At 44.1% G+C, this 19,936-nt stretch overlaps 1 long non-coding RNA gene across 1 annotated transcript; it reads right to left on the bottom strand.

The window, feature by feature from the left end:
- Positions 1-3,534: 3,534 nt before the first annotated feature.
- On the bottom strand, positions 3,535-7,950 carry LOC115249579 (uncharacterized). Its single transcript, XR_003888254.1, has 4 exons — positions 7,772-7,950; positions 7,310-7,404; positions 3,884-4,046; positions 3,535-3,815 (listed from the first exon to the last, which is right to left on the bottom strand). It is a non-coding gene; the product is annotated as an uncharacterized lncRNA (long non-coding RNA).
- Positions 7,951-19,936: the final 11,986 nt, after the last annotated feature.

Genomic DNA, 19,936 nt, shown 5'->3' with positions numbered 1-19,936 from the left:
CACCAGAGGTGGGAGTGTCTGCGGCGCTCCGCGGCTCCATATTCATGAGGAGGCCCCGGTGGGCCCGCCCTCCATCATGGGGACGGAGCTGCTCGCTCAGGCCTCTGTGGCCACGATTCTGGTGGAAACTGAGGCTGCACATGATCTGTGACCTGGAGTCCCATTGATCACCAGAACTCATCACGATTCCCATCCAAAATATGAGCAGCCATAATTGATAAGATGAGCTTTTACCTCCTGCTGATTTATGACCAACTGGATGATGGGCCGGCTGAGTTGATGCTTCCCATCGGCATTAGCAGCTCCAAATCAGCTAGAATGCAGAATGAGAGTGTGAGACATTTTGGTTTCATCCGAGGACATCCTTGATTTTACTGACAGTTATTATCTACTGACAGAAATTTAAAAATTCAACAAGTTGTTCCTACATCAGATTGTGTATGACCTTATATAATGTTTTTTTTAATTTAACTGTACTCTTTCTCCATCTGTCACACATGATTATTTATTTATGTAACAATTCTTTATTTGATTTTGGAAGGTTTAGCATCCCTAAATAGGTTTTTCTACCCTAACGCACCCCAGAGTACTTGTGGACTCTCTTTAGCCAGTTTTAAAACACACTCTTGGTTTTTAGGATCACTGATGTCTGGCCTGGTTGCTCCCGTGTTCAGTGTCGAACTCCTGAAGACGCTTTGTGTCATCCTTTAAAACTTGAGATCGGCCATGTTGCTGTGCACCGATTACAACCACACGGTGACATCTGGGGGTCTATTAAATCAATTTTTCTTACACTCTGGTGTCAAATGGTCAAACATTTACAGCGTAGTGATTGTAGGTTTCATGATTTGAAACAGTTGCTTATTTATATGTAAACTTAAAGCCATCCTCTAACCTGTTTTATCACTGTATAAACCTGGAATGTTGCATAAGTCTTGAAAGATTTACAGACTTTCTCATTTCTTCATTATTATAGGAGCGTATATGTTAATGCCTGAGTGTGTGTTTACAGTGTTTGACGGTGCCTGATGTCATCAGCCGTGCACACACAGGCGGCCCGGACCTGCGCCGCTGCAGGTGTTATGCCTGCTCGAGGAATGTGACATGTTTTAGACCAGAAAGCAGTTGTTGAGCCCAGAGCACCAGCGAGGCTGGAAATCTCAACCTCGTGTCGAAACCTTCTGAAAAGTTCCCGGTGAAATCGGAGTGTGATGTTTTAAACCTGTCACCCTGACGGCACAAGTGCAGGAGTTGCCTTCGCTGTCGCCGAGTGCAGTGGCGCCAAATTTCTGCCGGCTTTTCGGCTGCTTTCTCTTTGTACTCTTAAAATCTTAAAGTAAAAGAAGACTTCAAATACGTCCATCGTCCTGCCGTGGATCGTTGTTCCAGGGTCACAGTTGGCAGGACGATGACAGCCTGCGGGATGATACCAGCTCTCCACCGTCCTTCTGGTGTCAAAGGGCGACCGGCAAGGAGATAATCTGCAAACTAGATCAGTGATTAGATGCACACACACACACACACACACACACACACACACACACACACACACACACACACACACACACACACACACGTGGGAACCCCCTCCGGTCCCTGTGGTTAGTGATTTGTGTGGACCAATTACAGAGGTCAGTCAAAGGGTCACAATCAAGGAAACACAGTTGGAAACGGCGTTTTTACATGGAGAGGAGCACATCAATCAGTAACTCATGTCAGGTTTCACCACTTTGCTTTATAGGCCTTCACAGGGATCTCCAGCATCTTTGCATGTGTTTGAAACTGATAAGAAGACAGATCTGGCATTTACTAACTTTTTTCCATAGAATGCACAAAGTCTAGTTCATTGCCGTCACTTCAGCAGTGAAGCAAAGAACTTATCTTATCTTTATGTTTCAGAGACACAAAGATGTGAACGGTAGCACCTGGCTTAGCTGAACGGTTCAGCCTCACATGTCCTCATCTTTTGCCTTGAAATACCGTAAACACTTAAACATTTGCGAGGCAGAGGCAGGAAAACCCCCTAAAATGAGTGTATAGCACGGCCTGAAGTGATGATTGCTTTTATAAAACGGCTAGCAACAATTTTAATATTATATAATCAAAAACTATCTCAAGGTTTTTATTTGAAATTTTAAAAAAATTGCACTGTGAGGTTGCAAGAAAACAAAAAGGGGAAACAAAAAATGAGGGTCCCCGTGGTTGTTGCAAGAACTTTGGCTATTCAGAAATTTCTATTTTTCTGACATTAATTTTGGCTCCTGTGGATTCTGCTTCAACCAAATACCAACGGTGTTGCTGAAGGAGGCACCAGGAATTGCTGGAGAGGCCAATGAAGCACAGAGACGAGGAAGACGTTAGGTCAATATAGTTCTCCACTACCTTCCTGACAGGACCCTATCTAGGAAGGTCGTAGAAATGCTGTTTGGACATCATCTTAACGTCCCTCGACACATCCTCAAACCTCTACTGAGTGCTTGGGTTCCATTTTCTCTCTTGTTCTAAAGGCTAGGAGGTAAGTTAGCAATACTTCATCTAGGAGTTTGTTGTTGTTGAGCAGATGATATCAGGCATTATAGCACGGCTAAGAAGCATCAGATTCCTTGAATTCATCTTTCCGTTTCCTCATCGGTATTTCTGCATCCATGCTGCGAGGGTGAAGCACGGGTGCATCAGTGTAACGCCTTCACAAGCTCTCCCCAGCATTTTAATCACAGCTGTCAAAATCACCATGCTGCAGTTCCTGCGGGTGAACTTCAAGCTGAAGGTACGACCCCAGCACCCCCCTTCCCTGCCTCAACAGATAGACATCTCAGGTTACATGCCTCATTGAAATGCTCTTTCAGGGTAATTAGGGTTAATTTGAGAGGTTTTTAACCCCAGAGAGAATTCTTCTGTGATGGAGTCTTGAAACTAGCTTCACATGCATGGTTAGGTCTGCTAGGATGTACAAAAATGTGCATTTGATGGGGATAAGAGGGCTATCCCAGCGTCGATGGTGTCCATCTCCCACCTGAGGTAGACCAGCAGCACTCTCCCAGTTCCCTGTAAGCGCGGCCTACAGTCGCAGAAGGGGTCGCTCCTCTGAGGCTCTGGTGTTAATCTCCTGCAGCCTTAATGTGATTATGGTAATGATCACACAATGACCCCTGGGCTTTGGGGGGATCTGTGGTTCACACATCCCCACACCGCAGCAGCACAGGCGCCGTGACTCTGTCTACCAGAGCACCGGCCTGAGCCAGTCCCGGTGGCCTGCCCCCACTCTCTCGTCCTCGGAAGAGCGGGAGCGAATAACCAAATAAATTCCAGCCAGCCACAAAAGAGCTGAAAGGCCATGAGAGAGATGGATATCTTTTGTTGTCTGACGCTCAATGCCGTATTCCAATCCAATTACCTCAGCCTTTTGCTCCCCTCCTGGTGCACGGCATTGACGCCAGCCTGAATTCAGACTCGGACCCCTGACAAGAATGCGGTGGATTAGGTGCCCAGTGACTGTTTTTCCTCCCCCACCCTTACAAAAATGTGTGTTGCACTCTCCGCTAAAAAGGTTTAGAACAACCACCCTACTATTTCCAACTTGATCCTGTTTATTTTAATTTCATTACTGTCTGGACAGGATCAGCCAAATTGGATATTTGTAAGACACGTTTTAAAGCCCGTCCAGTCAAAACTGCACGAGGATGTTTGTGCAGAATGATGCTTGTTTATGTAGGCAAGGATGGTCCTCAATCCAGGAGAGTGCGAGCATATTGCTGCTTCCTGCTTCCACCTGTGTGACTGCAGATTCTCCATGGAATGCTGATAGCCCTTTTTTCCTAAAAGGAGAGGATTTATCTTTGAAAACAGCAGTTACAGAGGTGCTTGAATAATGATGACCTCTGACCTTAACAAGGCTTTGTGTGCAGTTGTGAGGTAGTATCTTGAGGTGGGACTGTGTGTTGTCTTTTCTTTGCTACTGTGCAAACTTTGGCCTCAGCTGGCATCAGCGGACCACGATGGCTCAACCTTCAGTATCTGCTGCAGGTCAGGTTCAGAACTGTAAATCCCTGGTTGAACGGTAGAAAGAATAGATCAGGCTAAATACAGAAATACTGAGAGGAGAAGTCAAGTTGGCACAAGGCAACATCTTCCTGTGAGAAAGTCTGAGTTTTTCCATAAAGTCCTTGTTTCTGAGCGGAGGTCAAGAATGTCTGAGGATATCCGAAGAGAACGCAGTGTAAGGTGAGGAGGTGCGAGTCTGCGGTTCAATGTTTGAGTCATTTAAAAGCTTCAGAGTTTACACGCCATGTTTACAGGAACTGCCTTTACAAAAAGTGTTACAGGTGGTATCAGCCGTCGGCACTTAGATAAATATTATTTTCCACTGTAAAAGGTGGCGGCTTTGTTATCCCCACCATCTGTTTGAGAGCCTATTCTGGTAGGTGATGGTGTTTTTATGTCTTGCTGTGGGTACCTCACTCTGGTTCAGGGATATTAGAGTCCAGCTGCTGTGTGGAGTCTAACTAAAAATTACATTAAAGTGATTTAAGAGCTTAGGTTTTGGTTTTCATTGGTTCGAATTGTACTTAATTGCTCTGGTGGTTCTGTGGGTGATGCATTTACAGTATGTCTTGTTTATTCTGATTGTCCTTTTTCCTTTCCACAGATTTGCCGCCCAGGCGTGCATATAGAGACATTCATGCTGAGCCACTTGAGTCATGAACGTCTGTGTCAAGTGGAGGACCCTCGAATGGACCTAAGCATCTGGATCTACGTGTCCTGTCACAACCAAAGAGGTGTCTGAAGCACTCAGGCAGGGCCCGAAGGGCTGCAGTCAGAGAAATAAACGGGATTATCTCTGCTTCAGCTAGTAACCGACTCCTCACCAGCCACACGCTTCCACCTGGCTAACAACAGCTGCGTTGACCACTTCTGAGCAGAGATAGATCGGAGATGTTGTGGCAGTCCTTCACAGCAGAGTCAACCTGGTGTTTGTTTAAATCTCGGACTGTTAGTGGCTGGAGACTAAGATAAAAAAGGAATGTTTATAGCTTCAATCATTGACAATGTCTCAGGTGGGAGGATGTGCACTGTTCAGGCTGGAAGAGTAGGTCCTTCACCCATCACGCGTTCCAAGGTGGTCCCCTGAGTTAGGAGTGACTGTGTGTGTTACCCTCAGGATCAGTGACTCAGAACAGAGCCCTCTTCAATCAGGATATTGGCCCTCACTGGTGAGTGCAGCTAATTATCTGTACTTCCTCATCACTGATAAAGCTCATTCCTTCTTTTGTGTCTGTTTGTCTATCGCACCTTGGAGCATGTCAGAGTGTCAGAGGTGAAAGAGCACCTGTGGGTTTGTTTGGAAGAACTTCAAGACCTTAAGCCATCCCAGTCCGACTGACATCAATCCAGAAAGAAAATACTGATGCTGGCCAAGTCCTCAAGACTGGCCAAGGGACCTCAAGTCCCTTCCACCATGACATAGTGGCTTTTCCATGACGCATCAGATGATTGCTTCCAAATGGGCCTCTCAGCTTCAACACATGCCCCCCCCCCCACCTTTAACTTTTAAATAAAATCCACACCCACATGTACAGAACGTGACCGTGTGCTGGGGCAGATCTCGAGGTCTGACGGATGATAAATGAATGTTACCACAAAAGATTTAGGTGTTCATCTTTTACTTATACAGCATTAAGTGAGAAAACATTTACAGGAATGTGTTGGACAGCAGGAGATTTGGAACACAAAGAATATATTGGAACTTTTCACAAAGCACATGGTAGAAATTGGACTGGTCCAGCTCACTGGAGCATGTCAACTTCCTGTTAATGATAAACTAATGAGCCCACTTTCATTCTCATTGTGAGTGCCTGGAAAGGTCTGACACAAATGTACATCACTCTCACTGCACAGTAGTGTAGCTCAGCAAGTGCCTGGACTAGTTACAAGTATTTCACCATTTACGTGCCTATGGTATCATACAAATATGGTTGTTTTAAGGTGTTGTTTGGAGCCATCTCTCCCCAATCATTTCTGTCCACTTGTCCAAACATAAGGTCAAAATATCCAAATGATGGTGTGTTCAGGAGCCACCAGTATCCAGTTCCCAACCAGCCATACAGCCACAGCACTAAACCAAGGGCAGCACTCAGCTGTGCAAATATAACATCAGAAAAATGACCAGGAAACCCAACCTGACATCAGCCATCTTTAGGGCAAAATATTTCAGGTCAAGATTTGCACTCATCCAATCTGAGCGTCACGCAGCATTTATGAGCTGTACTGCAGCCTAACACCAGAGGGCGACTGCTTAGCATCCTTTAGCTCGGAGCTATTGCATGTAGTTTTTATTATGTAGTGATTAAAAGAATATCCTTCTAATCATTTCATGTAAAGTTGAGGTGGATGATGTGAACACACAAGATTGCTGCTGCTGTTTTCATCTCATGGATGATGCTTCATTATTACTTCAGACCTTTTCTGTAAGTAACTCTAAACAAAGTTGCAATCATTTGTTTTTTCTCTCTTTTGTTAAAATTTGAGCTGACAGACAGAAACATTAAACGTCATCACAACAGTCAGACACTGTGAAAACAAAGAAATTGTGACGTTTCAACAAAAGGAACTCTGAACCAGCACCGATGCTAAACCTCGCTGGTTAAATTTCACTGAGGCTTAATAGGCAACAGCAGGCTTTTATTGCCATCTCTTTTTTTCATGGCCATAACTTGCAAAATGCTGTGTGAAGAAGTCATAAAGCTGTCAGTAGGGGCAATATTTTCCACACAGCACGATGACAAACAACATGTAGGAAATGCATGTGTGGGTGTCGTGTTAGACGTGCAAGACTCGTAGCTGTCATTGGAGCATATCTCACATCAGTCCAGACTATTGGATGGAGATTACCCAACAGGAAACCCTCATCTGTTTCCACCTGATACATTCAACAAGGAAGAATGAGAAACGATAAGCAACTAAAGGTTGCATCAACTTTACTTGGAGATAAGAGAAAATCCTGACCATTCATAGTAACATAAAGCCATTTAAGATGGTGCATTTCTAATTAGGGTTAGCTTGAACTGAACCTTTTTAGTTCCATTTCACATTAGATCAGGTGATGAGGGTTGGAATGAAACAGAAAAAGGACATTAAACTTGTATTTGGCAACTACTGACCCTTATCCTGTCGTGTTTTTATTAAAATCACAACATTGCACTTTGCACAATCTCCCATTTCAAAATATGTTGCTGTTTCTTAATGTGCGGCGCTCTGAAGCAAAAGTGTGAGAATGGCTCTTTTGAACTCAGGAAACTCAGAAAGTTGATACCTGCACACGGTCGGTAGCCTCGGAGCCTTTGAAGAGGTGTCGGCTTGCAGGGAGCTGGCATCACTTTGGCTCCGTCCTCTCCAGCATATTCCACACTAAATGGTCCAAGACAGCAAAGTTTTCAACACGAAGCGCTGATTTATTATTAAAGTGTCCACAAACACATGTTTACATTGCTAAGGTGGACATCTCACCACCCTTCAGGTGGCCATCTACACCAGACCCACTCCCAAATAACTGAAATGTATATAATGTATGTAATGTATATATTACATGTATCACTTTATATAATGTATATATATATACATGGAGTTACATGGCTCCATGTATATGGACGGCTTTTATTCTTTTACATTTAAGAATGCGGGGAGAAATAGGGATGCATTTAAGTGTCATGACGACATGACTTATTTTTGGAAGTTTGTTGGACCCGTTTGTGGACCACATCAAAAGAATGCTCACCTTGAACCAACTGTTCCAGACAGTTCCACAAGGACGTCCTGACCAGAGCGAAGCAGGAAAAGCTGAGGAAGTCTGACCGGACTCCCAACTTCCAGTGGTCACAGGTCAGGTTTACCTGCTTCTACAAGAGAAAGTTGAAGGGTTTAACCGCAGCTTTATTGTGAGCGAAGCATCTATAACTGGCTGAGATGATTCAGGCTAAAAGACACCAAGCTGCTGGAAAGGCCATCAAAATCAGTCGGAAGAGCAGAAGGGACGTGCTAGACTCTCCTGAGCACCTCCAGCTTAACTTCTATAGTAACATATATTCATGAAAGTGGGAGAGAGCAGCTGTAGCCTGAGACTTTAAACAGTAGAAGCTGATAAAATGAACAGCTGCCACAATATTACAATGAGATATTACAAGAGGAAAACCTCTGCTGCTATTGTTCTGCCTCCAGGGGTGTTCTTATATCAGAGATCATCATCTGATTTAATCAAATCTGTCTGGATCGTTCATGCAGATGCACAACAGAAGAGTTTCCTGCGCTACAGTTTTCCAGAGGTGCTGATGTGACGAGTTGTGATTGTCAGGCGTAATGGAGATAGAAGATTAACGTCAACCATCTGAGTGCACAGCTGGAGATGTCCTGGTCCTGGAGATGAGTCGGCTGCTGAACCATCACAGCGTCAAAACAAAGTCTCGTTAAATGCTTTTTTTAAATGCTTCAGACTCATAATAAAGGAAAGGAGTTTATAGCTTTTAATTTAAAAAACTGCATGTCATCCACACCGTAAAGGTCCTTTAAGTTCACGTTTCTTCCGTCTGCAGGTCAGATTTAAATGCTGCCTGACGTGTTAACAGCAAACGCACAGCTGCCAGGATACAAACCCCGTTTTAATTATTTGGCTTTGCTCGTTGCTTTTGGGCTGAAATGTTGAAATGATTTTGTGCGACTGCTCCGATGCCTCGTGCTTCGTGCTTTATGTAAATCGAGGAGGAAAAAGGGGAAATCTTTTGTGTCGGGCTGTCTGACATTCCTTTGTGCCACGTTAAAGGCTTGTCTTGTGAAATCAAGCTTCACTGCTGCTGTTGACATGTGGTTTGTGCTCGTTCATTATGAGGAGCTTGTGTGACATTAAGTTAGCGCTAAGCGTCGAAAGTGAGAGGCTGTGCTCATTAACTGGCCATGAATGGGTCTGGGACCAGCGTGTCAGGTCTGGAGCTATCAGGCACCATAATAATGTCTGTTAAAACAAACCAAAAAAAACCAAGCTGAGCATTTAATGGTGGTTCCTGGACGTTACTGATGAGTTTCCATGTCAACTTAGAGGGAAAAAGACAAAAAACTCATATTAATTCTGGCTCAATTAATATGGAGTGCATTCATGTTAACCAGCAATCATTATGCTTCAGTGATCTAAAGGCCATTGTCACACAGGCACTTGAAGAAGTCTTTTGTGTAACAGAAGAATGGCAGCGTGACCCCCGGCAGTGCAGAGCAAGGCCAGGAGACGTTTCCTTCAGCCCCGCCGCCCGCTCCTTCCCGGCAGCTCGGAGTAAAATTTCAGGGTCCAAGTGGCCATGAGTGTTGCTGAGTGATCGGCGGAGAGAGGAGATCCTAAACCCAATAGCTTTGATGACTGAAACAAAACACAGAGCCGTTGTCCCTCCCCCAAACTGAATCCAGGAGGTCTGTGACTAAGCACTTGCTCATGTTTGGGCGTCTGCAGTTCCTGAAGCTGACCTGTGTAGCAACTCTCTCCGCACGCTATAAGAGCAGATAAGAGCAGATAAGCCTGTTCTGAAGCAGCCCGCCGCTGATCAGTCACTGCTGCACTGAAGATGGCAGAAGACCCGGCGACAGTGGCAATGAGTTTGAGCTGGGGTCAAAGGTCAGCCTCTCGGGTCTCAATTCTTGACCTTTTGTGAAATCAAAATCCTTCTTGTGGGTGTGTGAGTGTGTCTGTGTGTGTGCATGTGTGTGCATGTGTGTGTGTGGGGGGGTGTTTGGGTGTGTGTGTGGGGGTGTTTGGGTGTGTGTGCATGTGCGTGCGTGCTCAACCGGTCACAATCCAACGCGATCCCCTCCATTTTAATTATGTAGCACATTTTTAAAAACACAATACTCGTCAATATAAATGACTATTTGTGTAAAATGTTTGATTTTAGTAATTTTCTTGAACTAAAATAAATTCCAAACCATTACTTAGTTAAACTATGTTCATATCTTACCTGTATTAATTCATACATTACTGTGTAGCTGCAGCTAATCAGTATTAATCTTCAACAATGTTTGCTTTTAATTATCAATTTTATATCAATATCCAATTTTCCGTTTATACGTTTAAAACTACAAATTATGGCTAAATCAGCCTATGAAACAAATGTAGTTAAGAAACAAATTTAATCATATAAAGCCCAATAAAATGATGACATAGTATCTCTGATCTAGAATTTATAAAAACCTTTATATTTTACCTACAGTATAAACTTAGTATCATTCCAAGTTAAAATGTATTTTTTGTTGTTTTATAGACACAACTGTTCAACATTTATACTATATTTAGTGTTAAAAACTGTACTTTAGCAGAGAATGTGGTAGCTTGATTGTCCTTAAGATCATTTTTTTGCTATTAAAAAAGGTGACACGGATGTATTAAGATGAACGTTGGAATTTGGGGTTCCTTTAAAATGTAGTTAAACGCCAAAAGTGTCCTGGTCTTTATCTCTGATCAGGAACGAAGCTTCTCAACCCTCTGGCTGCTCCGCGTCTTCGGGAGTTGTGAGAAAAACCCTCTCTGGCACGACGTTCCAGGTTTATGGAATGCGCTTAAATCTGCTGTTGCTCAATCAAAGAGCCGATAGTGGCTCCGCTCTCATTTTATTGCCCCTCAGAAACCTACTGGGAGGATTATGCTATCAAACTGCCAGCTGAACAAAGGCAGCAAAAACAGCTGTGCCAGTGCAAACACGGCAGTTAGATTACAGTATTTGTGAGGCTTAGCTAAGAGCACACTGCCACTTTGAAACGCTGATGTGTTAGTTTGTACATTTTTATATGCTTAATGTTGCCTGAACAGGTTTGGCGGTTTATAGATGTATTAGGTGGCTGGTTGGTTGGGTATCCGGCTCAGCTGAATGACAATGGCTTTACCTCATGTCTGCACAAAAGCACTCGAAGGAGGCTCCTGGCTGCAGCAGAAGGAGCCGTGTTGATACAGCTGATCTCTGTTATTCCAAGAGAAATATATGGCCCTGTTTGTTTTCAGAGATAGACCCAACACTTTGCTTCGAGTTCATAAGGAAATATGTCAGCGGACACCCAGTATGTTCTTGTTAAACACCGACTCCTCTGAAGTGTCTGTGATTTAGGGCTTCCCTTTATACCAGTAACTGAAATCTCAATGAAATTACTTTTTAATGCAATTCTTTCCAAATTTTTCAAATTGTGTTACACACACCACTGACGTCGTCTCTTCTTCATATTTTTGCAGCACTCAACAAAAACAGCATTAAAACTAACGCAGAAATATATGGTGGCTACTAGAAACCAGGATGTCAGATTTGGTTCACGCTGTTTTCTAATTCTCTTTTTCTAATGTGCCACTTAACTCAAAAATAGCCCAAAAGAACAGCACCAACATACACTTTGTCCCTGTGAAGGGCTGGGGATGGAAGGGTGGTGGATTTATTGGCCGTGTCCTTACAGAGTTCCCCACAGTGTTGTGAGCCTTTGAGAAATGACACATTGTGGCGCCCTGGAGGCTTTGAAAGGGAGCCAGCAAACGTGCATAACGTAACATTTTAAAGTTGCGTGCAAGAGACAATCACTTCTGGAGCTACTGCATGCCCACGTGACAAATTTCCCCTCCAGAAATGCTTGATTGGTTTCTATTAGAGGACAAAAAAGTCAAAAAGAGTGTTGTCCAGTATTGTTGGCAGGAGTCACGGTAATGGAGAACTCTCTGTGGACCAAAGAAAACATTGTCAAACGGAGCTCTGAAATTCACTGTGATGCAATAATAACTCACATTTGATGGCGTGATTGAAATTTGTTGGGACAAATGATCATTCAGGACTGTCACCCACCAATGTTTGGACACTTAAAGCAACATTCAGGTTTAACCTTGGAGCTTTCGGCTGAAGTAATGATATGACCTCAGCGGCGCATGAGGCAATACAGTATTCCTCTACGTCTTTGGAGGGAAGGGGAAGTCCCCACGTCTGTGCGCTGTTTGACTGGAGCACTTGTGTAATGCAGCCTTGGGATTAGGTGGAGCAGCCGCATAGCAGCAACCCTCCCTCACAAAGATCATACTGGACCCACACAGGCGAGCGGCTGGATCAGAACCACAGCTGGCCAGCAACCTTCCACCGTGTCCAGCTATTCACGAGTCTGAGATCTACGATCGACTGTGTCTAAATTTATGAAAGGATTTGGTTTAAAAAACCAGCAATTCTTTTCATTTATCACCATGTTGGACATTTATCTTTAACTGTTACTCAAAGATGCAAATTAATCGATTCCAACCAAAGAAAGTTGGAAACCAGGACGGATATAAATGCGATTGGTTTGTATGACAGCAGCTATAAAACCAAGAGGTTCCACCTGTTTATAGAGCATTTCAGATGGGTCACAAGAAATTCTAGTTAAACAGAGGATAAAAGGTGCATTTGTAAGTGTGAAGAAGTGCACAGACACACCCAGAATGTGTTCTGAGGCTGAGTGGCTCACAACCGACTTACAGCGAGAGCCCCGATCAAAGACTACCTTACAATCCTAAAATATGGAATACAAGTGCAACTGCCATCATGGCAGACCCATGGAGTGAATGGGGATACCGGTGTAAGATCTGTGTCTTCAAAAGCTCTGACAGAGGAGAGCGCTGCCACAGGTCTGGCAGAGCTCGGGTGGTCGCTCCAGCATTGGTATGAGGCCTTTCAGTTCCCTTGTCTATACAGGTAGCTGTGCCAGATGAGGACAAGGGGTAGTCCAGGCTCCAACAAGATTGCTCAAGTAAGAAAGAGCAGATCCGCTGAGTATAAGTACATTGGTCTGAATGTGGGCGGCCACAGGCAGCCAGTAGAACTCGATCAGCACTGGGGTGATGTGGGCCCACTTGGATTGGTGGAAGACCAGAAGCGACGCACAGTATGAACCATCTGAAGCCACACGTCACAAGCATCAGTTTCATGTTAGAATAGAAGGGGGCATTGCCGGAGTCAATTGGTAGATCACAGTAGCTTCTACCAGCAGGTTGGTGGCACGTTCGCTTAGAAACGGGCCCAGCAGCAATCCCCAGTGGAGAGCTGGTAATGAGCGCACGCCTGACCGTGCCACAACACACTCAATGAACACCCAGATAGGCCAGATTCAAACCAGGACAGCGGCCTGCCAGTGAGGCCCGTGCCAGATGGAGATCGTGTATAGATTTAGAGTCCTGACAGGTCTGAATTCCTGGGTGAAAAGGGAGGAAAGGAACAGACCCATCACACAGCCCTGTGGTACACCGGTGTTAAGGGCGAGGGTGGATGAGCGGTGGTGGTCTAGCTGAACATGTTGGGGTCTGTTGGTCAAAAAGTCCAATAACTAGTTGCACACTGGAGCACTGATGTCCCGGTCATTGGGCTTGATGATTAACTTTGTGGAAATGACGGTGTTGAACGCTGAACCGCACAAGAGTTGTTATTTCCCAGGTGTGGGAGGACAAATGACTCGGGTTGATACAGGGTTTGTTGAGCAGCGGAGTCACCTAAGGCACATTTGTCTTTTGTGGATGTTAAGGGTTGTAGGCACATTTTTGGAACACATATAATAAAATCACACAACAACAAAAAAAAGCAGCACAAAGAGAGAAAGGTTAAGGTGCCTGATCTCTTAATACCATGCGTCATTTTAATCTTAAGCTTCACAGCTCATCGTGAGACGTGCGTGTTTGGGAATGACAGGATTAATCATAAAGATAAAGATCTTTGACATTTCGAGGGCTTACAGTTGCTTCCCTACATACAGAATCCCTTTGAAAACAGAGTGTGTGATTCTTTACATTAATTATTGTAGCAGTTTCACATAAAAAGAGCTATTTCCTGCAGCTTTTACTGGTTGACAGGCCATAAACATCCTGCTATCTTCCTCAGAGTTGTTCCACATTTGTGCCCAGGCCTCAAACCCAATCTACTGTGATGCACATCACTAATTTGGTTCCAATGAATCACAATGCTTCCGAGTATCAACGCATCGGTGGTGGGAAAACATCTCGCCATTAAATCACTTGATAGACATTGAATCTGGAAGTGAATCGGCCCAGATTAAGCATGATTAACGGTGATACGTGACAGGATGGAAATTAATAAGCCTTCTAATTATATCAGTGGTTAAAGGCCAGTGATGGAAAACAGCCTCTACTCACTCTCCCGAGTCGTTCCCATTGTTAACGCTGATGAATCCCATCTCAGCGTGCAAAGAATAAAGGTTTAACTGTTTTCTAAAAAGCCATTAGAAATAACACGACCAGCACCTTAATGGCGTTTTGAGCATTCGCTCGTTCCAGTGTGATGACGACGATCTGCTGCCACTCCGCTCTCATGTAGCAGGCTGGGAAATCGACTATATTATCGAAACATCACAATCACCATGGTGTTGTCATGTCATTCATGCTGTATCTTGTGGAGACCCGGGTTAAACAGGCCAATTTAAGCTATGTGACTGAGCCGAAGAGGCCCCAACAGGATAAAGAGGAACATTCATCACTGCCTGCAATCGATCATGAATGACACCAGTTAGTCATAAATGAAGCGGCATCTACATGGGGACTGTGGAATTAGGTTGCATTTTGGGCTTTTGGGGTTGGGAAATCACATTTTCTTTAGGATTTGTCTGGCATGAGTGTGGGCTGATGGTTTGGATGTTTGTGGCGGACAGCTGGCCTGTGTGTCCTCTGATGTGGCAGTTGTGGCCACAGAGGGACGACCGCAGTCAGGTTCAGACTTTAGTCCCAGCAGGCACCAGCGCTGATTGACAGATTGAAGTGTTGAAAGAAGTCTTTAACCATTGTTACGACTCTAATTAGCCATCGTGCTTCCTAGCGAGTAGCTGGGTTTGGTTCAGGGTAAAAATGGACATTTTGTGTTGGGTCCTCAGGTCCTAGACATGCTACCAATGTCACATGACTGCAGAATCTGCATGTGACCGAAAAAGTCATTACTACTAAACACACCAAACAGATGTATGCAGATGACCTTTGACCTATGAACTAACTTAACATCTTAACATCAAACCAATTTCCTTTACTAGTTTACTGTGGTGTACTATAGTGGGCTTATTTACCCGTATTTCGCTTCTCTTCAAAAAAGAAAGAAAAAAAGAAAAAACTGTGGCTTTGGTGTTATTAGGAAAATGTAATGGAATAATTTGTTCTGATCCACAGAAGACAGTGGGAAAGCACTTGAAAAGGGTTTTCCATCCACCACACCAGCCAGAAGAGGCAGCACCAAACGGTTGCTAAACAACAAAACAGTCCTGTGCACAAGGTCTCCCAATAGCTGACCCTGAAAAAATGAGAGGAGCCGCTAATGAAGCGCTAACACCAAAGAAAGCTAACACAAACTGGATGAAGGACAGGAAAACAAGGCTAGCTAGGCCGGCAAAAACCTAAAAAGTGATAGATTGGGCTACAAGCAGAAGTAATTAGCACAGACCTGGCAGCCCAACTGGTAGCTGCACACTGCACAGCATCAAGAGAGCAAAGTAAGAGCTTAAATATTGACATTGTAAACATCTATAGAAGGAAAGTGAAGACACAGCAATCAGGACCGGCTCCCCTGTGTCGTGCAGCTTTATGAGCTAGCAGTTTCTTCTTAAACCTGGCGATTTGCTGTTATTTATGTATTTGTTGCAAATGCAATGCTATTTTTGTTATCTCTGGGGGCATTCATACAAAACTGGGCTCAAATCATTAGGTACACCATGACCTTTGAAGAAGACCTTGTGCTTCAGGTCTCTGGTTTCTCCTTTGTTTTTAGAGTGAGCTATAATAATAGAACCACGTCCCAACACTTGAGTAAATGATGTTGTACTCATTAATACTGCACCTATTCCAACCAACTCCGCCTCAAAGCCAGGTCAAGGCCTCAGCGTGACACGTTCCACAATCTCCACAAAGCCTGTGTACTGACACATTAGGAAGGAAATGCCGTGGTGTTCAGGGATAATTACCCTTTTCTCTACAGATTTTCCAGACACTTAAAGGCTCCCAAGTTACCAATCAGCACCTGATTAACACCACAAACAACCCCATCCCCTGTTTCCTTTCATCTCGATAGCGATCTTCCCTCTCGGTGAAATGGAGATCGTGGATTTGTCAAACCCGAGTCAGTGCACGGTCTGTGTCTTGTTATTAGCACCTCAACAGGTTTGACTGAAGCCAAGAAGGGATAAAACTTGGACTCACCGAGTCTGTGCTTTCCCCCATATTTTCCTCGGAATGGAGCTGTAAGGAAACGATCACTGCGCTCCACCACGACCCCTCTTTTGAGCTATGTTTTTACCAGCTCCTAAATTTTGCTATTTTCTCAAAGCTGTCGAACTTCTTGACATGATTGCTTTGAACTTAGCTGTCAGGAGAGGGAGAAATTCGATCTGACCCAATGCTTTTCACCGACAACTGAAGAAAATCCTCCGAGGTTAACGACGGGTCAGTGCTGAATGGGAATCCACGCATTCGCCGCATCCCAGGAGAGGGGTTATCTGATCACCCATCTGGTTAGCAAGTATATTAGCACTGGGTCACAGGTGAGCTGCAGATGGTAGTTGTATGGGTATCGGTACTTCTTAATGGTCTCGGTGATTCATAAACCTCTGGTGGCAAGCAAGTCTATTTCAACAAAAGTAATCTCTCTACCTCCTGTTTGTCTGATACCTGTTATTCTTTTCTATTTTATTCCCTTTGACAGAGAATAATGTATTTTATATTCTTCTCATAAACTACTCTCTCTAGCTCCATTAAAAGGGAGGATTAACTCATTCTCCTCAGAGGTGGAGGAGAGTAATGTCTCTTTGCTAATTGGTTCATTTCACATCAAAAATAACTAAAAATAATCTTTTACATCGTTTATTGTGCTCTTTATACTGCCTACATTGTCGTATTTCCAAAGGTTTTTACGCTCCATTAAAGCCTTCTCAAAGTCCATTTAAGGATGTAGGAACATGTGAACGTTGATAACGGGCACTTTAAACGCCTCCCATATTTATTCTATTACGAGTGTGTTCTCATTCAGCCCCACAGCATCTCCATGGGACCTTTGGGTGAGGGGGATCTGAAATGTCCTTTCAGGAGAACAAAACCACTAATTAAAGTCTAGACGCAACATAAAACCATCAGAAAGTCAGAAGTAAGCCCTCACAGACCCTCATGGATGGAACCATTACTGTCTCCTCTCTGGAGTCATGTAGTTATCAGTGATTTATTTTGGAAATGATGACATATAGGACTGATTACATTCGTTTTATTACACTTCTCAAAAATGTTTCAAAAGCTTGACCTAATGTGTAATATTTACAGCTCTGCCTTTAAAAAAAAGAAAAAAAGGATGATGTTTTCCTTCAAAGCAGAGCCAGGACATTCCACAATATCCTGACATGTCCCACCTGCAGAAAGATAACACAAGTAGATTTACGAGCTCTGAAGCTACATTCATGACAAAGTCTGAGTCCAGAAGAAAATAAGATCCCAGGGCAATGCTCAGGGGAGAAAGACATCATTCTGAAGGGCTTCCAGCCCCCCCACAGCTCTCAGCTAAATACTCAAAGAGCTGTATCCTGTAAACAAGGGATCCTCTCATTGATTAACTCAAGGGTTTAAGTGGATCACCTTAACATCATTAGTCTAGTTAGCGGGAACGTATTTTGGAGTTTTAGCAGGAGAATGCCGCAGTTAATTTGGGAGCTATAAACACGACAAAAATACTTGAGATGGAAGTAAATGGCAAACTCATGATGGAGCCCACCTCGAGTCCAAGACTCCTGTCAGCTTTCACTTCTGAAATCTGGGACCTGGCAGGAATAACCATGAAAAGAGGACCCGGAGCAGCGTTTAACTCGGCCTAGCTCTGTATCTTGACATTCAAAGGAGAAATCACGAGCACTTCTGGAATGAAAGCATTTCTCTAATCTTTTAGCGAGACATTGAGATAGAGAACATAGCAAGGTGAAAGGACGGGGGCCTGTGTCTGTGCACAAGAACAGGTCTCAGGAGTCCGGAGGTCTGGCCCGCTCTATGGCACAGTGTTTGTTGGGGAATGTGCAATTATGGAGGCCAGGCCTTTGATCCAGGTTTTCCATCAGGGCTAAATTGTCCTCACATTGAGTGCTGCAGTGTATCCTTGGGCACTCCTTTATATTCTGCTGCTCTTTCATGTGCACCCCTCTGGAACTCAAAGCATCCCCTCTTGAAAAGTGAGCTTTGGCCTGTCCATGCTCCAGTGCAGGACGGATGGAGAAAAGAGGAGAACAAGCCCTGTGTGTGTGTGTGTGTGTGTGTGTGTGTGTGTGCGTGTGTGTGTGCTTGCTCTACAATACAGAGACACTGATAATCCCCCAGGAAGAGCTCCATGTTTGTTTGTGCAAGCGTGTTTGCAGTAATACTAAGATATGGACGTCTGGGTGAATATGCAGTTGTTTGCATATTGTAATTGTTGGTGTCCGTGAGAGGAAGTTTGTGTTTCTGTGCTTGCGTGTGTCGTGATTCTTTCCACATGTTCCCATGTGTTATCTGTCCTCTTCATAATAACTGCCACCTCCTTCAGTTCAACTGGAGAGACTTCTACTCTTTTATTTAAAACAATATTTCGCTGTACTCATCAACCAGGATATTTGGAGCAAATCCAACATGTTCCAAACTAGATGTTTTCAGCATTAGTGGAATTCTTTGCATCGTATTTAAGCCTGTGCTATGTGGGCAATAATGTGTGATGCATCTCATCGCTGTCTTGTCCTTCAGTGAGTTATGTTTGAAATCTAAAAATAAAAATCTTTGTCTGGATGATTTTATAGAAGACAAATGATAAATTCCCTTTGAGCTGTAGCAGTTCTTCACTTTAGTTAATGTGAGGTAAAGAGATCAGAAAAGTTCCAGTGCTGCTCTGATACAGGACCAAGACTGAAGAACCAGAAGAGGAGGTGCAGCGGAGGAATCGCTTCCTCTGTGGACCGGGAAATAGATACATACTACAGAGTTACCATGGTAACTCATACTAAGATGCTATAAATAAGCTGCATTAGTAACAGGCCCAAAATGAGCTACATTGTTCAAAAAACTGCAGTGATGCTTGAACCTGCAGCCAAATGTGCTGAACAATATAGAGATATTATTCTACCTCATCCCTCTGCTCCTCTTCTAACTAATTGGCTCAAATGTTAACAAGCAAAAGAGATCCTACAACCACCATCCAGTGGGTTACCAGCGGTTGTTCATCCTGTAGCATACTAGGGGGAACTTTGGTAGCAGAAAGATTTCTGCTTCACTGTGTTGTCAAAGTTTTTGCCAACCAGGGGTCAGCAAACGTTTTGACACAGTTTGAGTTCCAGTTAGGGAATAATGTGGTGGGCTAAACCCAAAAATAAAAGCTTACACCTGTCATTGTGATGCCTGGTCCTCTGTCGAATTGTCCCACATCTCTCATCACCATATATGCATCTTGTATCCCAGCTGTCTACTGTGCTTTGACCTTTTCTCCCAGTCTAGGAGAGGTCAGGACTTTATTCATGACGTCTGGGCAAAAGGAAAAAGGTTCCGTTTCGTATTTCCCCCCGACTGTGTGCATTAGCTTCAACTGCTTCAGTTCTAGCTGTGGCTGGATGATTGATGCTTCTGACTTGTTCCCATGACCTGGTCTGTGTTGACTAAACTGTGTCTTATTTACAGGAACCTTTTGTCTCAACATCATCAAGGATGATGCATTTAATGTGTGTCTACCGCGACAATTTCAGAGAAGGAAAAGCCCCAACTGTCTGTCCCAGACTGGAAGATGCCAGCAGTGGGAGGGGTTGGCAGTGGGGCGGCCCGGGGTGCCTGTCCTCCCTGGAGCAGGGCTGACTCCACTTAGGGTCCAACCAAGGGGGAAATACCATCTTGGTTGGTGTGCCCACAACCCTTGGTGAGGTGTGGGGTCTGTGCTCTGGAGTG

The sequence above is a fragment of the Takifugu rubripes genome, chromosome 4, assembly GCF_901000725.2.
Source record: "Takifugu rubripes chromosome 4, fTakRub1.2, whole genome shotgun sequence".
NCBI classification, from domain to species: domain Eukaryota; kingdom Metazoa; phylum Chordata; class Actinopteri; order Tetraodontiformes; family Tetraodontidae; genus Takifugu; species Takifugu rubripes.
The sequence above is the reverse complement of the archived record's forward strand: the minus strand, read 5'-3'. Positions and strand labels throughout refer to the sequence as shown.